The sequence below is a fragment of the Triticum urartu genome, chromosome 3A, assembly GCF_056163025.1.
Source record: "Triticum urartu cultivar PI428250 chromosome 3A, HENAU_Tu73, whole genome shotgun sequence".
Lineage (NCBI taxonomy): Eukaryota > Viridiplantae > Streptophyta > Magnoliopsida > Poales > Poaceae > Triticum > Triticum urartu.
In genome coordinates, this window is record NC_141875.1 from 721,910,671 (window position 1) to 721,929,731 (window position 19,061).

The following is a 19,061-nucleotide window of genomic DNA, read 5'->3' on the forward strand; positions in this document are numbered from 1 at the left end:
AGAACAATGCTAGATGAATACAAGACTCCAAGAAAATTCTGGACTGAAGCCATTGACACTGCATGCCATACAATCAATCGTGTTTATCTTCACAAGCTTCTGAACAAGACATCTTATGAACTCCTAACTGGCAAGAAGCCAAATGTCAGTTACTTCAGAGTATTTGGCGCAAGGTGCTGGATCAAGGACCCACACCACACCTCAAAGTTTGCACCAAAAGCACATGAGGGCTTTATGCTTGGATATGGAAAGGATTCGCACTCCTACAGAGTCTTCAATATCTTTCATTACAAAGTGGTTAAAACAGTGGATGTGCGGTTCGATGAGACAAATGGTTCACAAAGAGAGCAACTGCCAAATGTGCTAGATGAGATTCCAGCTAGTGAATCAATCAAGCTAATGGGAACTGGAGAGATTATACCTTCTGAAGCTCATCCTGAAGAAGAACTTATCATCTCAGCACCTGATCAACATGAAGACAATGCTCAGCCTGAAGACATTCCTCCCAACAACAACACAGATCAGCAAGAGCAAAGTCTTCGCCCTGTACATCCTCGTGTTGCCAATGAAGTGCAGATTGACAGAATAATTGACAGCATCAATGCACCTGGTCCACTCACTCGTTCAAGGGCAACTCAGCTAGCAAATTTCTGTGGGCACTTCGCATTCGTCTCAATATCAGAACCCAAGAAAGTTGAAGAAGCCTTCATGGAACCTGAATGGATTCAAGCTATGCAAGAAGAGCTTCAACAGTTTGAGCTGAATAATGTATGGGAACTGGTTAAGCGTCCTAATCCACAATGAAACATTTGCTCCCGTGGCTAGGCTTGAAGCCATATGCATTCTGCTGGCCTATGCAAATCATCATAACATACTTCTATATCAGATGGATGTGAAAAGTGCCTTTCTCAATGGCAAGATTGAAGAAGAAGTGTATGTTGCACAACCGCCTGGCTTTGAAAATCCAAAACATCCTGACATGGTATACAAGCTCAACAAGGCACTGTATGGCCTCAAACAAGCCCCTAGGGCCTGGTATGACACACTCAAATACTTCCTGAAGAGCAAAGTCTTCATACCTGGTTCCCTGGATCCCACTCTTTTCACGAAGACATATGATGGTGCACTGTTTGTGTGCCAAATATATGTGGATGACATTATCTTCGGCTGCACCAATCAGAAGTACAGTGAAGAGTTTGGATATATGATGCAAGAGCAATATCAGATGTCCATGATGGGGGAGCTGAAGTTCTTCCTTGGTCTTCAAATATGACAACAACACAATGGCATGTTCATATCTCAAGAGAAGTATCTCAAAGATTGCCTGAAGAAGTTCGGTATGCAAGACTGCAAAGGCTTCACAACACCAATGCCAGCCAAACATCATCTAGGTCCTGACGACAATGGTAAAGAGTTCGATCAAAAGGTATATCGCTCCATGATTGGTTCTTTGCTTTATTTATGTGCATCTAGGCCAGATATTATGCTTAGTGTTTGCATGTGTGCTCGATTTCAAGCGGCACCAAAGGAGTCGCATCACTTAGCTGTGAAGCGAATTCTTCGATATTTGGCTCACTCCCCAACTCTAGGATTATGGTATCCAAAGGGCTCAGAGTTTGATTTGGTTGGATTTTCGGATGCTGATTATGTCGGTGACAAAGTTGATCGCAAGTCTACATCAGGCACATGTCACTTTCTGGGACGATCACTTGTATGTTGGTCTTCAAAGAAGCAGAACTGTGTATCTCTCTCCACTGCTGAATCTGAATACATTGCTGCTGGATCTTGCTGCGCTCAGCTTCTGTGGATGAAGCAAACACTCAAGGACTATGGCATTCATCTGAAGCAAGTACCACTTTACTGCGACAACGAAAGTGCCATCAAGATTGCCAACAACCCAGTTCAGCACTCGAAGACAAAGCACATTGAAATTCGTCATCACTTTCTCAGAGATCATGTTGTGAAGGAAGACATTGATATCATACACGTCAACACTGAAGAACAATTGGCAGATATCTTCACCAAGCCCTTGGATGAGAAGAGATTTTGCAAGTTACGGTGTGAGCTAAATATCCTAGAATCCTCAAATGTCCTGTGATCAGGCACACATCCTAACACTTATGCATATGCTGACTTAGATGTGCAACGCACAAAGTAAAGTATATCTTCAATCAATGAAGACATACATTCTAAGTGTGAATACATTAATGTGGAATTTGACTTCGGAGCACCACGATAATTGTGCGCCGTGTCTGGGTCTAATACTTGCTATACGGTGGGTAACGCCACCACCAAACGTTCTATTTTGAAGTGTTTCACTCATGGCGTTACCTTGCAATATCTTCACATTTGGTTTGGCTTCGAACTCAACATGTCTTCATGATTATCTTCACTACGTTGATTATATAGATGTATACATACTAGTGTTCTGTCCTCTACAGCATTCACTTATAGCTATGTCTTCTTGGTTGAATCTTTTGAACTAAGTGAATGTGATCAGACCCTAATCTCTCTATGCTTTCTATCTCAAACTCTGTCTCTCCAAGTCATATGCATTCTATTGAAACTGTCAAATGTCTTCACTGCGTCCTTCTCAGCAGAAGATATAGAGACAACCATAAAGTCCGTTTTAAATGCTCATTCCTCCACATAAAATCCGGAGAAGCAGGAACGACCGCCCGACAATCCAGGCGTGCGTGGGACGTGGAACAAACCCCAAACCTCCGCAAACTGGCCACGCGTTCCTCAGATGCGAATCGCCAGGGGCACCTGTGTAATAGCACAGTGCCGCCCCTGTGCCTATAAATTCACACTTACCGCGGTCATTATCTCCTTCTTCCACCCTCGCACGAACCCTAGCGCCACCGCTAGCTCTCGACGACGCCGGCGACGAAGCGCTTCGCTGCCGCAACCTCTCTGACGCCGTCCTCACGCCGACCGCGGACATCGTTCTCTCCGCCGTCGCCGTAGGTGTCTTCCGTCGCCAAGTTAGGGAACGGAGGAATGAACTGCTCGGCATCATCTCCCACTTCCGTCTAGCAGTTCCAAGTGTGGTAAATAAAACTTCTTTTTACAGCCCCTTTTGATCTCATGGTTCTGTCACTTTATACCATAAGAAGTTTATCTTCACACAAGTTAGATCTCTCAATCTACATCTCATAACATGCCTAGTATATTTACTTGTGCTTCATGAAGTAGTTAGATTCCTCACTTGTACTGATCTGTGGGTTCGTACAAATCTGGAACCAACTTCTTATCTATGAGTGAATGTCTTCGCACGATGAGGTCAATGTCTTCTAAACTGATTAATCTTCAAAACCTTCTGAGAATGCATATGACCTCTTCCCCTTCCCTCGCACCTTAATGCTGTCATAGGTACATGTCCATGGGAGAATCCTTCGGTTCTCATAGTCTGCATTCATTTGCAGAATTCCTACAGCATCACATAAATTCTCCTGAAGCGAGTTCCTGTTGGTCCAGCAAAAGAAAGCCTTTGAAGCCTTTGAAAGTTTTGAAGCCTTTCAAGTTAAAGTTTATGGCTTCAGAAGCAGCAGCAAGGAAGGGGGGCAGACAGCGACGTGAAAGAACTTCCAAAGATCTGCCTGAAGACCTGGCAGAAATGTATAAAACAGATCCTGAAGAGAATTATGCGCAGCGCAAGACCCGAATCCAATGGATTCGACGCTATTGGGCTGAACAATGGTTCAAATACCGCTTCACAACCCAAGAGTATGCTGAGAAAAGTGCCATCAAAAGACCGTGGGGAGACATCTTATACAAAAACCTTGTACCCAGGTCCAGAGATGAAGCTATTGCCCAAAGCTTCTATCCATGCATGGTTCGTGGGCCACAGCCTGATGATGCACATCCGTCGTCACTACTCTGGTGTCGTGACGACAATCTATTCAAGCGCAACTTCCAGTTTGCCCAACAATCAGCGAAGCAGAACAAGAAGAAGTTGGGGTTAGACTTCAACCCTGGTCCCTCAGCACCAAGGGCAGATGGCACACGCTACGCAGAACCCAATATCATCGGTCCGTATGCCAATCTTGAGGGCCTCATCACCCGCATCTTAGTCCAAGGGACTGCCGTGAATGACCCTCCATCTGACTCTGAGTCTAATGAAGCTCCTGCTGTACCGAAGCCAAAGCAGTCGAAGAAGCCAAAAGCTTCAAAGCCAGCCCCTTCATCAAAAATCTCAAGGGCGAAGCCATTGGCAACTGCACCTCCTGAAGACAGTGTGCAGTCTGAAGACGTATCCCGCGTCTCCAAGCCCCAGAAGGCCAAGGTGCCTCAGCCATACACCAGCAAAGAGCTCACAGCTGCTGCCATTCTGCGCAGCGAAGCCATTGATCTGTCAAGTGATGAAGATCTTGGAGATGACGCTCTAGAGCAGCTCATCAAGAGCAAAGAAGAAGCTGAAATCTTCAACAATTTGCCTCTCTTTGATGTCGCCATCATCCACAACTTCATCGACGAATGGTTTGCCACACCAAACATCAGCTTCGAAGATCTGCAGCTGCCTGTTGGCCTCAGCGTCGCCTTCCAAGGCGCAATTGCTTCAGAACTTGCCATTGCCCAGCGCATTGTTGAACTGAAGCAGAAAATTGATCATGAAAAGGCTCAGTTCAAGAAGAATATGGCCAAGCTCAGCGTGCAAGAAGTGAAGAGCTTCAAGACCATGTTGCATGAGCTCAAGGAAAATTTTCTGAAGAAGCATGCAGAAGCTCAGGGCTCACGTGAGCGGATGAAGTCTCTGGCTGAAAGATGTGTACAAGCCTACAATGAGGCTGAGAAGCGCAAGGCACTTGGGCGTCCTGGCATCGACCCCAAGATGGCCGCGAAGAAGAAGAAGAAGCCTGCTATGGCTGAACCAGAGGCACCTAGGCAAGAAGCAGTTCCAGTTGTCTTCCCAACTGCAACGACTGGCTCGAAGCCAAAGAGCCAGTCAACAGCTTCAGAGCTCAAGAAGACAAGAACTGCTGAGGCTGAAGCCAGGAAGAGGAAAAGCTCTGAAGCCTCTCCTACTGCCCCCAGCAAGAAGAAGCGAAAGATCAAGAAATCTCGGGCTGCTCCCACAGAGCCCTTGATAGTTGAACCTATCTCAATGGTTCACCCTAACGCAGAACGACAACTGACAGTTCATGAGCCTGCTTCCACAGAGGCTCCTGAAGCTGAAGACATACCAGAAGCCGACCCCATTGCTGCTAAAGACATTGGTCATCAGGACAATGTACAAGATGATGCAGTCCTTCCTCAGTATGAACAAAGCGAACTCATCAGCATTGGTCGTCCTCTAACGCCAATTGCACAAGATGCGTCATGGGCGGATCGCCCTCAAGAGGAAGAAGACAATGAGGCCCAGCCCACTCCAACCCCACAGGCGTCGTCTGCATTCTGCAGGCTTCGCAAAGGTCCAACGCCACAGGCGTCGTCTGCATTCCGCAGGCTTCGCAAAGGTCCAACCCCACAGGCGTCGTCTGCATTCCGCAGGCTTCGCAAAGGTCCAAGGCCTCAAGTCTATGCTGAAGACATTCCGGCTGCATCAGCCGCAGAAGACGCACCATAAGAGCCTACTCCTATGCTCCACCAAGAAGCAGTTCTCCAGGAGAACGTGCTTGTGACTGACCCTCCAGCTAGTCAAGCGAAGGCTGAAAATGTTGAGGCTGCCACAACCAACACTGAAGCCAATGTGGAGCCCTCCCCACCAAAAGCTTCAGCAGACAGCGAAGCTACCGATCCAGACACTTCTGTTCCTGAGTCTGCTGCAGGTCCTCAATTTGATTACCATGTTGAGCACAGGCCTCATGTCCAGAAGCCAGTCCCAAGGTTGCCAAGGTTCCCAGGTCCTGCATCAGCACCTGGCTCCTTTGACATCAATAGCTTCAAGGCAGACAATACGTTCTTCAACAGCTCCAAGAACCCCTATTCAAGGGAAAGGATTTCATCAGATAGGTTCTGGAGCTATCCTCAGCGCAGCTACTATTCATGCATCCTATACAACCAAGGTCGCATCTTCCCGCACAAGCGCCTTGATGTTGAAGCCATTGCTGGTCTGCCCTGCTTAGAGGAAGCGCTAGATTGCTTCAAGCAAGTGGGTCCGCTGCAGTTTATAACTGATGAAGAGCACTGGAATGAAGAGCTTCTGTTGCAATTCTCACTACACCACAGCACCACATCCCCAACAAACAGGTTGGTCGGAAAAACAGCGTCTGCCGACACACAGTCGGTCGGGAAAAAGTATTGCCGACCGACAGCGTCTGTTGGGGTAAGTCCAGACGGGAAAACCTTTTCCCGACCGACATGTCTTTCCCGACCGACAGTTGGACGCCTATAAACCTAATTGCCGACCGACTTTCTGATGGCCTACCCCGGAATCTTTCCCGACCGATTTTCAGCTGGTGTTGCTCTTGAAGCTTTCCCGACCGACCGTTTGACAGTACAGTCTTTGCTGACCGACTTTTTGCTGCCCCTATCCTGAACCTTTCCCGACCAACTGTGCGATGGTGTCTTTTTTGCCGACCGACTTTCCGTTGGTCCTAGCATGAGCCTTTGCCGACCAACAATAGGATGCTGTTTTGTTTTGCCAACCAACAATTTGATAGCACGTACCCTTGATTTCCCATCTGCCTTTCAATACAATGTCAACCAAAATCAAGTTGCATATCTCATTATAATATGATATTAGTCAAGTTACAGAACTTGCATGTACTCCGAAAATATTAAATCATGACCAAAGAAGGATAACCTATTAATTACTTCTCACAAATAAAGGAAACATTTACGGTTCAACGACCGAATCACCCAACAGGTTTACAAAATGATAGATGCATCTCCAATATTCATTGTTTGCTCCATTACACAAAATACCCAGGTGACAAGATGACATATAGGTTTACAAAATGAGACCTAAAAGACACATTGTTTTTGCTCCATTACAGAAAATCTCTAGCTGATGCAAACTGACATCTTCCTGGTTCCTTCCTGCTCCTTTTGTATGTCTTTTCTACAAAGGATAAAAATGTAATGGTGAGCATGCATTCAGAGACAATGGCAAAAACAATAATTGTATAAAGCATCTAGGGCAATTGGCAGTAAAAAACTATGGGATTTTAGTGTTACAAAAAATAGCTCAAGTTCAGAACAATGCCACAACATGTGTTAATTAGATCTTTGCTGTGTTGGACATCATAAAGCCTTGATGCAACGTGACCATGAAGTATATTTCAGGAAATATGAGCAATATAGAGGTGTACTCGGAGCAACACCTGGTACTATTTTGCAATATAAAGCAGCAGCAGGGACGAGCTGGAGCGCGAAACGGTGAACTTTTCGCGCGCCAACGGCCATCCGGCCATCTAGCGCTAGGCGCCAAGCCAGTAACCAATTATGCATAGCAAGTATGTGATCTACTTTGCTAACCTAGCTACCAGGGACGCTCTACACAAGGCAGGCATAGACGGCTCTTACTGCCAAGCCCATGCTATTGCTCCCATCCCACGGAAGGAAAACTCTAGCTCATACTCTGTTCCTCGTCATTTCTAGCTAGGATGTAACACGATGACATGTATGCAAGTACTGAATAGTTAGGTCCCATGGTGCAATCCGTAGCTCGATGCCTACACGATACGATGAGCGAAAAAATGAAACTCAAGCCGACTGAACCGACCTAGCACAAGAAACAGAACTCTAGCTTCTACTCTGTTCCTCATCATATCTACTCTGTGACACCATGACATGAAATGTATGCAAGAATCGGATAATTAGATCGCGCATAACAACTCATAGCCTGACGCCGACGCAACAAGCAAAAGCATCAAACTGAATCAACCTGAACCAGCCCAGCACAGATAGATAACTGAACTTGGAGCAGAGAAATGAGTATCTAGATCAGCGACGGCAGCAAGCACAGGACTAGAACAGAAAGCGATGGGGGATTGGGAAGAAATTATACCTGCGGAGGTTCATCGCAGCCGGGCAATATCACGGGCAACATAATTAAGTTGTATTTCCATCATCTGGACATAAGGCAAAAAATTAGCATGTTCGGACAATTACTCTTGTAAACAATTGCATGGACATGAGAGCACCTTTTGCATCACATTATTATTTCCTTGTATTTTTACTAAACCATGTAAGCTATGAACTGTACATTAAGAAGTGGCAATGAACTAGGCAGGTATTGAAAATAAGAGAAGATAGACCAGCATTGATCGTTACTGCTCAATGTACAGAGCTAGATAACAACTATCATGAGGAAGAAGAAGATACAAGGGTCTGGTTAAGTTCATTTCGATCCCTGGTTTTGTAGCTCAAAAAATAAATACTAGCTCATGATTCAAATATACCTTAGCGGCGTGACGAGGAACATGCCCCAGGTTTGTAGGGTTTCATCTAGCAAAGTGATCATGAGTCAGTATCACGCATCAAACAATTCGAGATAAGTGGACAAAACACACAATGTTGGTGATTACCTTGCTAGATGGCCATGCAATGGACCTTGTGACAGCATCACCGATAATTTGTAAACCTTCATCTTCAAAAGGCAAAGTAGCATCCCTTCTGATCGCAACATTGACAAGAACCTCATAAGTTCCTAGTCCAAGGGGCTCTCCGCCCACAATAGTGTCTGGGTCAACTGAGATAATTGTTTCCTTAGCAACAGGAGTTTCAGGACCAGTCCATGCATATAGAAGCACATCCATACCAATCTGAATCAATGATTATTTTAGAAACATGAAACAAAATAAAATTTCAACATATAGGTAAGGATGAGAAGATTACAAGGCTTTCATCTTCATAGGCTGATGAGCTTCTTGAAGGGGGCTTTGCAACAACTCTTCTATGAACAAATGGTTCTTCATCATCCTGTTCATCATCTTCTTCACCATCGTTATTATCCTCAGCTTCAGCTCTTGAGTTCTATCAAACAGAAATAGAGTTAGTGCATGGAAGATGGATTATTGATGCAATGAAAAGATGTGGAAATAGTTCATTACTTGTCGAGAATTGGAACCGTGCTGCGAGCTAGGAGTTTCCAGATTATGCCCTCCTTGTGAAGCTAACATCAATTCCATTCGGTTCATCTGTTCCTGCATTTGTAGCACATGCCCCTCCAGCATGTTAAAGCGATTTTCAGCTTCTCGACGCCCTTCCATTTCAACTGATTAGCGGATGCCCTTCCAGCATGATGCATCTTCAAATCCTTCCAATATGGTAGTTTAAACCAAATAGACTTTCTTTTCCAAATGATTAGCGGATCCCCTTTCTTGCATTTCTTAGTTCTAGGCTTCTTCGTTATAGGATCCTTCCCGAACTTGGTTTGCATATTTTCTGTTAGCTCTAAGATTTGCCTACCGGAAAGTGGAATGGGTGCTGTCCCACGTTCTATGTCACCAAATGTGCGTGTATCATACCTCAAGGGGTGATCTGCACATAAGAACCTACGATGCCCCATATAGCAAGTCTTGCTACCATATTTTAGCCTAAGAGAACATAATTGAGAGTGGCATTCAGGGCAAGCTCCTTCTCCAGAGGAAGCACAGGCAACCAAAGACCCAAGACCCGGTTTATCCGTAATTGTGCATATTATGGCAGCATGCAACTGAAAATACTCTTCGGTTGAAGCATCATAGGTCCTAACACCATCAAGAAACATATCTACCATATCATCAACTAGTGGCTCAAGATAGACATCAATATCACTACCAGGTGAATTTCTGCCAGGAATCAACAGTGATAGGATGAAATTTGATTGCTTCATAATCATCCAGGGTGGAAAGTTATAAGGAATCAATAATACTGGCCAAATGCTATAGCTGAGATTCATGGATCTAAATGGATTAAAACCATCGGCACATACTACAAGCTTAAGATTTCTGCTGTCTTTTGCAAAATCTTTATTTTTTTCATCAAAATCTTTCCAAAGGAGGGAATCTTTAGGATGCCTAATCAAGCCATCTTGTGTGCGCTCTTCTGCATGCCATCTTGTAAGAGCCGCAGTTCTGGAACACACAAACAACCTTTGAAGCCTCTTCTTTATTGGGAAGTAACGAAGAACCTTCTTAGGAACCTTGTGGACACGTTTCCCATCTGCACTCTTCCTTTCAGATTTCCATCTTGAAGCCTTACATTCTGGGCATGAATTGGCATTGGCATTGTTCTTCCAAAATAGAATGCAATCATTTTCACATGCATGGATATTAACATACCCAAGTCCTAGGCATTTGACTAGTTTTTTAGCTTCATTGGACTTTTGGGGTATTGCGGACTGAGGGTAAGCATCTTTTAGTAGATCTAACAGCAGATCAAAACTTCTATCAGACCACCCTCCAAGAAGTTTGGTGTGAAGAAGTCTCACTAGGAAACGAAGCTTTGAGAAATTCTTACAGCCTGGATATAGCTCTTGTCTAGAATCAGCTTCAAGTTTGTGGAGAGATTCTAGAAAAGAGTCATCCTGATCTAAACCACAATCATCTTCAAGATCCCCCCTTTATCCAAACCAGCAGCAAGGTCTCGTAGCAAATCAGATATATCATCGCCCTCATCCCTATCGTCACCCTCATCTAGATTTGGAGGAATGGAAGAAGAAGAGACACGTTCTCCATGAAACATCCACTGTTTGTAGCCATCTACAAATCCCTCGCATACCAGGTGCTCACGGACTTCAGACTCTTCTCTCCAGTATGAGTTCACACAGTTTTTGCAAGGACATAAGATTTTATTCTCGACCGATGATTTATTAAATGCAAAGCCTAGGAATTTGGCGAGCCCTTGTAAGTACTTCTCTGTATGCCTACATGCAAGTGTACATGTGTAGTGTGTTATATATAGTTTCAGCATCTAAGAAATTTAAAACATATATGCTGCGTTATACCTAGGCGCATCCATCCAACTTCTATCCATGGTAGCTAGCTTCACACTTGGTCACTACAAATACACACTAAATCCTGAACAGATGATATCACAACCAAAGAATGCAAGGAATTACTTGAAGTACTATAAATACAATGGCTCGGAAAAGAAAGTAAGAATCATAGAACCAATTCAATGGTAGTACACATAGCAAAGGTAGATACCACCATAAATAAACAGACCAAAGATATGGTTGACTCACCAACTAGTGGAGGATGTCGTGACAAGCACGGAAGGGGATTACTGCGCCGCTGCTGGAAGTTGAGTCGTTGGTAGCAAGAATCCTAATAACCAACCAGATTACACACTAAAAAAATCAGTGCCAAACATAAGGAGGTATCTCTACATATTCATGGCATCCACACACATGGAGGGCCTCTAGACTTGAGTGGGGCAGAGGAACTCACTTGAGTGGATGCAGTAAGCATGTCGGTGGATGATCTCTTGAAGATGAGCTCCCACGGTGTAGCCTCCTGAAGGAAGAAATGCATAAGAGCCGAAGCCTAAGAAAAACCTTCAATTCATGTTCACACGCAACATTGGCTGGGTTATGCTAGGAACATACTAAGATAACAACTTCAATAAATCTTGGAGCCACATTTGTGACAAAATACCAACAAGATATTAAGCTCACCAATTTCATAAATAATATCTGTTTGTTAGCCACTAACTCCTAATCTATCTACCATTTAAGTTATTCACATAATTTCTGAATCAAACAGCCAGACTAAAAGCACTCCATCAACTAATCATATACTGAAAGAAAAATAAACAGTGGACACTCCACACACACCTTGTGCACCAAGGTGGTGTTTGGTTCAGGCAAATATGATGCTAGGTACAATCAAATACCACAAGCTGGTCACTAAGTACCAATGATTCTGCTACTCTTCTTCCTCTGCTCAATGGTACCAACAATGGTTCTCTGTGCAACCTGCAACAGAAACAAAAGAGAGATGAAGTCAGGTCGCATGTACAGAGAGATGAAAATCCACACTGCGTGAGGTCTCCCCGAGTTCAGATGCTAAACTTCCTTAAGAGGAAATACAAGAATCTAGCCTCGATGCTTATCTCACCAAGTCAGAGAAACCACTTCCTATGAAAGGTAAAAAGTTGTTCAGTATACAGAATTTTGTTTTAGCCCATGATGTTGAATATAAAGTCTCTTACGAGATCATGCTGAACAACACTAAGGACAATGTAGAAACTTGCTAGACTTAATGAGTGATCCCTGCTCATTGAACCTGTAACAATTCAGGCATAAACCATGTAAAATGCATCTGTTCCTTCTTTTTTAATGTCAGGACAAACGTGTGTACTTACACAACTAACGGTAATGAAACATTGTTCTCAAATCATATGTACAGATCCAGTTCGGCCTCCACATGAAGCTGCAGAGTTAGTATCATCATTTCCTCAAAAGAACCTCGGAGTTGTCCCCGCCACATGCGTTCTACGGAAGATCCCCACTGCCAGAGCTCCAACATGCCTCTAGGGGAGAGAGAGAGAGAGAGAGGAGCTGTACCTCAGACGCACGCTGCCCGGTTACAAGTTGAAGCAGCCACTCGGACGGACGAGCGCGGGGCGCCGATGGACGGGCAGGACGAAACTGCGTGGGGCGCCGATGGACGGGCAGGATGGCGCGGGGCGGAGATGGATGGGCATGACGGTGCAGAGCGGCGCAAGGCGGAGATGGATGGGCATGACGGTGCAGAGCGGCGCAAGGCGGAGATGGATGGGCACGGGACGGCGCGGGGCGGCGCAGGGCAGTTAGGACGGCGCGGGGCGGCGCAGCAGAGGCAGGATGGCGCGGGGCTGGCAGGATGGCGCAGGGCGGGCAGGACGGCGTAGCGGAGGTCGTGGGACGGCCTGGGGAACGACCGGCGGGAGGCGTGGGGCGGCGGTGGAATGGCTGGGATCTAGGGATTTGGCGGCGTGGCTGGGGGGAAATGTTAGGGATTTGGCTGCTCGTGGGGATTGAAGTGATTTGGGAAAAAAACATTTCGCGGGCTGGGCCAGACTTCACGCTAAAATTTGGCCATTCGCGCGCGAGGCCCATTTAGCATCTGACTATTGGTCGGGGTTATTTGCCGACCGATGGTCCGTGGGCCATAAGGGAATTCCTGACCGACAGTTCGATGGTATATGTTTTATCATTCCCGACCGACGGTGTGTCACCGTAAATAATTTTCCCGACCCACAGTCTGTTAGAAACTTTCATGGCCAACCGTGGGTCGGCAATAGTGACTTTTTCCCAACACACAACGGTAGGGAATTCTGGTGCATGGTGTAGTGTCTATGCCACCCTACACATCAAAGGATACAACGGAGATCCGAAGACTTGGGCCCTGGAGTGGATGACCGGCAATGACCATCACGAAGCCAATGCATTCGATATCATTGAGCTCACCGGCCTGCCCACTCCTGGCGAACTCTTCGAGGAAGGCTGTCCACTACACACTGAAGCTCTTGAGAGCATATTCCAGAGGCCTGAACCAAACATGAGTCAGATGCTCTCCATGATGAAGCCATTGCCCCACGATGCTCCTTATCCAACAGAGTTCTTCGTTGAAGACTTTGAGTACCTGCCCAGAACCATCTATTACATTATCCGCCGGACTCTCTGGCCTATTAAAGGGCACTCTCCAAATGCCAAGATCGAGGGTGCAATGAAGACTCTGATATTCTATATCCTTCATGGCAAATGCTTCAACGCACAGGATTTCTTCATACGCCAACTCGTTGCATCAGGCTCAGATCTGTTTGGTTTAAAGTTCTATGCTCCTTGGGTAATGAGACTGATCAAGATTCACTCTGCGATCTCATATCAGCCCTCAGCCCGCAACCATCGAATCTTCTTGCTAGATGTGGATACCTCTGCTGAAGCTATATATCCTGAGCCTGCCAAGCAACCTTTGAGTCTTCAGAATGCAGAACACCAGAGCTTCACTCAAAACGATGAAGGTGTTGAAGCCATCTCCAGGGTGTATCCTTTGGCTGGCACTACACGTGCGCCACACCCTGCTTCAACTGAAGCCACTGATAGTGCAACTGCTTCAAGACCCAAGAAGCGCGCTCGTGTTCTCAATAACCGAGAGCTTCTTGTGGCCCTTCATCAAAAACAAGATAGGCATCACGACTGGCTAAAGCGTCAGATGAAAAGCCTCTTGGTGGATGTTAATCGTCTTCGAAATCTTGCCACCAAGAATGCTTTCGTCACTCATGAAACCTGTCGTCGTACATGGAAAGGGCTATCAATGATGTGTACTGAATCAGAACTTGAAGAGGATGGCTTCACTGAGCGATTCAAGTTTGACACCACACCTCCTAGAAGGGCTGTGATGCGCAACACACCATCACTTGAAGACTCTGAGTTTTCTTCATCTACTGCCACAGTCACTGCCAGAATTATTGATGAAGAAGACGATGCTACATCACCGCCACCTGTTTCAGCACCTCCAAACTCTTCTGCACCGCCAAACACCTCCAACGACCCTGCTACTCCTGGGAATGAGTAGACACTCTATGTCTTCAAACCTTTTTGGTCCTTGCTGACAAAAGGGGGAGAAGCATATGGGTTGATAGTCTTCAAGCGGGTCCATATGGGCGGGTGCTTTATGTTTTGCTATATTTTGCTTCGTGCTTACAACTCTCGTTTTTTTGCTTCATTTGGTTCTTTGAGTTGTAACACTAAAACTCGATGGTCGTCTGCTACTTGTTTGCCACCCTGTTTGCGAAGATAAATTCCGCATGTGCGACGATAAATTCCGCACTTATCTCATTCTGCAGACGTCCATTTTCCATTATGCATGTCATTATCTTCATATACTTTCACATGCATAGTGGATTGTCATCATAAGCTGAATTGGATCTCCAAAAGTACAACCTGCCATGTGCATTTGCATTCCAAAAGCAAATTAACTTATATGCACATCTTCAGGGGGAGCCCTTGAAACTTATGAAGAAAATTCCTTATCCTTTACAATTTCACAGACTATATTCCCCGTTGAAAACTTCAACTAGTTTGTCATCAATCACCAAAAAGGGGGAGATTGTAAGTGCATCTAGTGCCACCCCTAGTTGGTTTTGGAGTGTTGACGACAAACCTAGTTGAGGGACTAATGTGTTTGTGAGAATTGCAGGATAACACGGGTAGAAGTCCCTCATTGATTCGGTTTTACTACCAGAAATGACCCCTAAAAATGTATGAAGACATTGAAGCCAAAGGTGGTATATGAAGATATTCATATTGAAGACTATGACAAAAGAAGACACGTTATGAAGCCTATGGAGCTCGAAGACTTAGATCTTTCGTAGTTCTTTTTCTTTTGTGTTGATTCATAGGAACCACCGTACTGTTAAGTGGGGTCCAGGAGAACCAGTCAGAATGACTGAAGTGATGCCTAAACCAAAAACCTATGTCTTCGAGTGAAGACATGAGAGCGAATCTTGTGCAGAGCCGAACAAGTCAGCTTTGCTTGTAGCCCAAGTAAAGTTGCCATGAGAGTTTGAAATCTGACCGTTGAGACACGTGTCAGTTCCTTAGTGACCCAGGGTCATTTCGGACAAATCAGGTCGGGTTGCCAAGTGGCTATAAATAGCCCACCCCCTACAACCATAAACAGTTGGCTGCTCAGATTTCAGTGCACGTCTTTTGTCGTTTGAGAGCAACCCACCTCGAAGCCTTTGAGAGAAAATTCCTAGCGAGGAGAAAAGCCCTAACCACCCAGAGCCAGAGAACATTGGGCATCACTTAAGTCTTCTTGTCTGTGTGATCTGAAGACTTATTACACTTGAGGACTGTGAATCCTCCAGACGGTTAGGCGTCGCGTTCTGAGCATCCAAGAGACATCGTGGATTGCCAGTGAACAAAGTCTGTGAAGGTTTGGGAGTCTACCTTGAAGACTTACTAGAGTGATTGGGCGAGGACTATGTGACCTTAGCTCAAGGAGAATACGGTGAGGACTTGGTGTCCTGAGCTGCGTGTTCAGGACTGGGTGTCCGGGACTGTGTGTCCTAAGGTTTAAATACCTAGCCGCTCCAACCAGACGTACAGTTGTCACAGCAACTGGAACTGGTCCAACACATCATTGTCTTCAACGAGTCACCGGTTTCATCTTCACTTCCTTTTTTTTACTGTTACTCATCGTGAAGCCATTGCATGCTTGCTCTATCTTTTGTCTTCACAACGTGAATGTATGATCTGTTTGGCTTCATAACTTCTTCCTACCTGATCCTTATTACACTGCAGCTGTTTGTCTTTGTGCTTTCACTCTATTGAATACTCGACCATGGCTTGCCTAGTGTAATCTAACTTCCGCTGCATAGTAATAGGCAAAATCTTCGCTGTTTGTCTTCATAACTCCCACGTTTTGAAGACTTTCATAAAAATCACCTATTCACCCCCCCTCTAGTCGATATAACGCACTTTCACTTGCGCTTCTCAGCCTCATTGTAGGCTTGCACACACTTGTCAGCCAGGCTCTTCATGCGCTCACGAGAACCTTGAGCTTCTGCATGTTTCTTGAGAAAGGCTTCCTTGAGCTCGTGCAGCATAATCTTGAAGTTCTTCACCTCTTGTACACTGAGCTTGGCCATATGCTTCTTGAAATGAGCTTTCTCAAACTTGATCTTTTGCTTCAGTTCAACGATGCGCTGAGCTAAAGCTAGCTCTGAAGCAATGGCGCCATGGAAGGCGACACTGAGGCCAATTGGAAGTTGCAGATCTTCAAAGCTGAGATTGGGCGTGTCAAACCACTCATCGATGAAGTTGTGGATGATTGACACATCAAAGAGAGGCAAATCATTGAAGATTTCTGCTTCTTCTTTGCTCTTGGTCAGTTGCTCAAGAGCGTCATCTGCAAGATCTTCATCGCTGGACAGATCAATGGCATCATTGCGCAGGATAGCAGCAGCAGTCAATTCTTGGCTGGTGTGTTGCAGAGGCATCTTAACTTTCGAGGGCTTGGAGATGCGTGACAAATCTTCAGACTTCACACTGTCTTCAGGAGGTGCAGTAGCCAGTGGCTTCGCCCGTGAGATTTTCGGTGTTGAGGCAGGCATTGAAGCTTTAGGCTTCTTCTGTTTCTGTGGCTTCGGTGGTGCAGGCGCTTCATCAGATTCATCGTCATCTGCAAGCTCATCCACTGCTGTCCCTTGAACTAAGATATGAGTGATGAGACCTTCCAGATTGTAGAAGGGCCCAACAAGATTGGGTTCAGCTTCGCGGGTGTCATCGGCACGGGGAGCAGAAGGGCCAGGGTTGAAGTCTAGTCCCAATGACTTCTTGTTTTGCTTAGATGAATTCTTGGCAAATTGGAAGTTGCGTTTGAACAGATTGTTGTCACGACACCAGAGTAGTGACGATGGGTGTGCATCTGCAGGCTGTGGTCCTTGAACCATGCAGGGATAGAAGCCTTGTTCAATGGCTTCGTCTCTGGACCTGGGTTGAAGATTTTTGTATAGGATGTCTCCCCAAGGTCGCTTGATGGCATTTTTCTCAGCATATTCCTGGGTCACAAACCGGTATTTGAACCATTGTTCTGCCCAATATCTTCGAATCCATTGGATTCTGGTCTTGCGCTGATTGTAATCCTCTTCAGGATCTGTCTTGTAAAGCTCTGAGAGGTCATCAGGCAAATCTCTTGATGTTCCCCCACGACGCTGTCTGCCACCCTTCCTTACTGATTTCTTTGCAGCCATGAACTTCAAACTGAATGGCTTCAACACGTTCAAAGGCTTCAAAGGCTTTCGCTTGCTGGACAAACAGGAACTGGCTTCGGGAGAATTTATATGATACTGTAAGAATTCTGCAAATGAATGCAAGGTGCGAGGGAACCAAGGGATTCTTCCACGGACATGTACCTGTGACAGCATTAAGGTGCGAGGGAAGGGGAAGAGGTCATATGCATTCTCAGAAGATTTTGAAGATAAATCAGTTTAGAAGACATTGACCTCATCGTGCGAAGACATTCACTCATAGATAAGGAGTTGGTTCCAGATTTGTATGAATCCACGGATCAGTACAAGTAAGGAATCTAACTACTTTGTGAAGCATAAGTGAACATACTAGGCATATAATGAGATACAGTATGAAATAGATCCATCTTGTGTGAACAGAAAGTTCTTATGGTAGAAAGTGATGAATCTATAGGATCAAAGGGGCCGTAAAAAGGAAGTTTTATTTACCACACGAAGAACTTCTAGACGGAGTGGAAGAGGAGGCCGAGCAGTTCGATCGTCCGTGCCCTAACTTGGCGACGGAGGACACCTACGGCCACGGCGGAGAAGATGATGTCCGCGGCCGGCGTGAAGACGGCGTCGGAGAGGTCACGGCAGCTAAGAGCTTCGTCGCCGGTGTCATCGAGGGCTAGCGGTGGCACTAGGGTTCGTGCGAGAGTGGAAGAAAGGATGATGACTGTGGTGAGGCATGTATTTATAGGGACAGGGACGGCACAATGTTATTACACAGGTGCCCCTGGCGATTCACATCTGAAGGACACGTGGCCGTCATGCAACATATCGGAGGTTGTTCCACGTTCCCACGCACGCCTGGATTGTCGGGTGGTCGTTCCCACTTCTTCGGGTTTCAGGTGAAGGAATTAGCATTGAAAGCGGACTTAATGTTTGTCTCTGTATCTTCTGCTGACAAGGACGCAGAGAAGACATTCGATAGTTCCAAGAGAATGCATATGATTTGGAGAGATAGAATTTGAGATAGAAAGCATAGAGAGGTTAGGGTCCGATCACATTCACTTAGTTCAAAAGTTTCAACAAGAAGACATAGCTATAAGTGAATGCTGTAGAGGACATAACACTACTATATGTATATATATAAGTGAGGAGGACAACCAAACCAACATAGTGAAGATAATCATGAAGACAAGTTGAGAATGAAGACAAACAAAATGTGAAGACATAGCAAATGGAACGTCATGGGCAAACACTTCAAACAGAAGAATTTGGTGGTGGCGTTACCCACCATATAGGAAGTATTAGACTCAGACACGACGCACAATTATCGTGGCGCTCCGAAGTCAAATTCCACATTAATGTATTCACACTTAGAATGCATGTCTTCATTGATTGAAGATATACTTTACTTCGTGTGTTGCACATCTAAGTCATCAATATGCATAAGTGTTAGG

General features: G+C 45.4%; 1 pseudogene; it reads right to left on the bottom strand.

Annotated features, from left to right (window-relative positions):
- Window positions 1–8,349: 8,349 nt before the first annotated feature.
- LOC147982174 (uncharacterized) lies at window positions 8,350–10,894 on the bottom strand (annotated as a pseudogene).
- Window positions 10,895–19,061: the final 8,167 nt, after the last annotated feature.